At 37.1% G+C, this 3,843-nt stretch overlaps 1 pseudogene; it reads right to left on the reverse strand.

Moving 5' to 3' along the window:
- Positions 1–1,180: 1,180 nt before the first annotated feature.
- On the reverse strand, positions 1,181–3,589 carry LOC101039275 (X-ray repair cross-complementing protein 5 pseudogene; annotated as a pseudogene).
- Between the last annotated feature and the right edge of the window lie 254 nt (positions 3,590–3,843).

Raw genomic sequence — 3,843 nt, forward strand, 5'->3', positions numbered from 1 at the left:
ATACATAGTCAAATGCTGACTACTTCAATATTTTAACGACAATATATAAATCATACACATCTCTAATATGAGCCTTTTTGTTAAGCCTCATTAAAACCACAAGAAATGAACAAACAAACAAAAAACCTGACAATAGATATACAAATTATCAAGAGAAAGGAATTAAAGCTAAGGACTATGAAAACTTACCAAATTAAAAATGAAAATGATAAGTGAGGAAGAAAGAAACAAAGGAGATGCAAAACAATCAGAAAAAAAAAAAAAAAAAAAAACGGCTGTGGTGAGTTGTTACCTATCAATGATAGCCTTGAATATAAATGAATGAATTCTCCAAGCAAAAGACAAAGTGACTGAATGGATTGAAAAACAATATTTAATTACATGCTGCCTACAAGAGATCCTTTTAAGCTTTAAGGACACACATATGTTGAAACGAAAAGGAGGAGGAAGATATTCCATGCAAATAATATTAAAAAGAGAATAGATTGGCAGCAATACTTAACATATCTGATAAAACAGACTTCAAGTCAAAGCTGTTGCAAGAGACAAAGAAGATAATTATTTAATGATAAATGGATCAATTTATTAAGAGGATATAACAGTGGTAAATACATATGCACTCAACATTGATGCACCTAAATATGTAAAGCAAATATTAATGGACATGAAGGAAGAAATAGGTACCAATACAATAATAGCAGGAGAATATGATACATATTCAAAAATAGATAGATCAATCAGACAGAAAACCAACATGGAAATACTAGATTTGAACTGCACTTTAACCTAAATGGAACTAACAGACTGTATAAAACTCTCCATTGTACAGCAGCAGAATGTACATTCTTCTCTAGTGCACGTGGAACATTCTCCAGGATAGACCATATGTTAGGCCACAGAACAAGTCTTAACAAATTTAAGATTGAAATCATACCTAGCATTGTTTCCAAACATAATGATATGAAACTAGAAATTGGTAACAGGAGGAATCTTGAAAAATTTATAAATATGTGGAAATTAAACAACATGCTTCTGAACTACCGATGGGTAAAATAAGAATTCATAAGAAAAAATTTAAAATATCTTGAGCCAATGATGAGAACACAGTATATAAAAACCTATGGAATGTGGTCAAAGTAGTTCTTCTTCTTTTTTTTTTTTTTTTCAACAATGACTCTATAAACTTGTATAGGGTCTAAATTATCTCTTGTAATATATATGTGTGTGTTCATTCCAGAGAGAATTAGGTGATCTGCCTCCAGGTAACCTGCTGGGAATTTCTCCAGAGCTTCTGGCTCCCCTTGAATGACTGCCTCCAACTTGTTTTGTTAGAACTCCCAGCATCACAGCAATGGCAGCTCTCTTAGATTCCCCACACATCCATGACCTATATCATGTCCAATAAATCATCCACATCACCACCTTCTTCAAATACGGCTGCTGTGTCTTCACTTGGTTTTTCTTTTGGGGCCAGAAACTTTTTGGCTTCCTCAGCTGTGACAGAACTTCCAGTTGCTTCCTCTTTGGTGATCAGAGTAATTCCATCCTGAACAACAATTTCCCAGAAATGATTTAATTGTTTACTTTCCACTTACTCTAGAAGGACCTTCAGGAAGTTGTTAAAGCGCTGCTCTTCTGAAAACTTAATGGCTTCTTCCCGGAAGGCTCTGATATAGTCCATGCTCTTCATAAAATACAGTGTTTCATTAGTATCCAAAAACTGTTTGATGTGATTTATGAGCTGGTTACTTGCTTCCTCAAAGCTGGATTTCTTCCGTTTTGCTAGAACACAGAAGTTTTCAGCAGGATTCACACTTTCAACAGAGGTGACACTGCCTTCATCCAGGCTGGAGATGCTGAAGTGGGCTCCCCCTTCCTCAGTCTTTAATTTTTTAATGGTGGGTCCATCTTCATGGTTGTCTTGGCAAACATCCTGAGCAGTTACTTGTTCCTTTTTCTTGGCTTCAATCAGAGGAAAAAGTCTTTATTTTAGACAGCAGAATCTGAGATTTCTTTGGCACCTCAGTAGGAGGATTCAGCATATTCCAAATATGCTGCTGAACTAGGAGCAGAGGCTCCCAGGGATATAAAGCTCTGTGCAGCAGACACTGGAATAATCTCTGAAATTGAGGATTTGGGATTTTGGTGGTTGGAAACAAGGCTTCAAGGGTGTTTGTCTTCTCATCTTTCTTTGCCAAGCTCATGGAGTCAATCAAAGTATCACTAGCATTCAACTGTGCCTCAGTGGGAGTGTATTTCTTACTGTTTTTCAAAGATAAAAACATGTATTGCCTCAAGTCTTCCATGAAAGGCAGCTGCACATACACCTAACACTCATAGTTAACATTTGATATGAGCTAATCTTCAGTCAGCCACGCTCACTTGAGATTAGCTCTTTTGTCATAAACTTACTGAACTATGGCCACCATGTCTAAGTCATTCAAAACATGAATCAGGGAGGAAGGTGCAACTGCTGCTGCCTCATCATCTCTTGCTGCAAAGACCTTTGAAACATGATTTCCCATGAAGAATCTTCTCTGAACCTGAGATGATTTACGAAATCCCAAAACAGAAGCACTTCCCTCCGATTTATATTTCATTTGTTCCTCATTCACTTTAGAGAAAGGAACTATATCACTTCCATAGTGGAACTCTTGAATAATATCCTCTTTTAAAATTTCAGTTTCATCATCATCATTTAAGCAATAAACTGTTTGCTTTTGTATATCTTCTTTTTTTAGGGTTTTTGCATCCACAACTGTACAAGTCTCTTTAACTCTCCCATAGAATTGATTTATAGGCTGCAATCCTTATAGACAAATTGGAGCCAATGGTCAGTCAGCAGGGCCAGTGGATGGAATGCTTCTCAATTTTCTTGAAGACACACAGTTTTCTCAGACTCTCACTGAAAGAATAAATTTCATCCAACCCATCTTCACCTTCTGAAGATATCATTACCATTTTCACTATCTCAAGACCTTCTTTTTGCTGTTTGGTAATTCCTTTTAGTGGAAAGGAGGGCCCATGGCCACCCAAGAGAAAGGGGCCATCTCCTCTGTCTCCACTTCCATCTTCCTTGCCAGGTGAGAAAGGCAAGAAGAATTGCAGGGAGATGTCACGTTTCTTCAAGCTATGAATTATAATATCCAGCTGACTTTTGCTGCATCGGCTGCTGAGGTCAGTGAATATTTCAATATGCCTCTTCTCAAACTTCTTTCCTGTGGTTTCATGTTGAATAACATCTATGCTCACGATTAGTGCATCCAGGAAGTCAGCCTCTTTACAACCTGGTTGGATTTTGCTTTCAATGTCCTCTAGCAAATCAAAATCCTGCAGTATCAGATGTCTGTACACTGTGATGTTCTGATACTGATCACCACCACAAAGCGGATTGTCAGTGCCATCTGTACCAAACAGGATTAAAGCAATCTTATCCTTGTTCTCAGCAAACACCTGTCGCTGAACCAAAATGTTTATCACCTTCTTTGCTTGTTCAAATGGGAATTTCTTCACTAGGAAAAGAGTTACTCATGGTAAAGCCCACATCCATACACAGCGCAACAGCTGCCTTATTTTCCCACCGCACCATGTTGCCAGTCTTTGGGCGCTTTGGTTGCTGCTTCCGGGCAGGAACCTGCCAAGTTGCAACTCCAGTCAAAGTAGTTCCAAGGAAAACATTTTATAATAATAAATGGCTCATTTAAAAAAGACTAATGCTAAATAAATAGTCTAACATTATGTTCCAAAAAGCTAGAATAAGAAAAATAAAATGAGCTCAAAATTAGCAGATTGAAGAACAGAAATAATCAGAGAATAGGAAAGAAAAAAAGAAAAAGAAGAAAA

This window comes from Saimiri boliviensis, chromosome 2 (assembly GCF_048565385.1).
Source record: "Saimiri boliviensis isolate mSaiBol1 chromosome 2, mSaiBol1.pri, whole genome shotgun sequence".
Lineage (NCBI taxonomy): Eukaryota > Metazoa > Chordata > Mammalia > Primates > Cebidae > Saimiri > Saimiri boliviensis.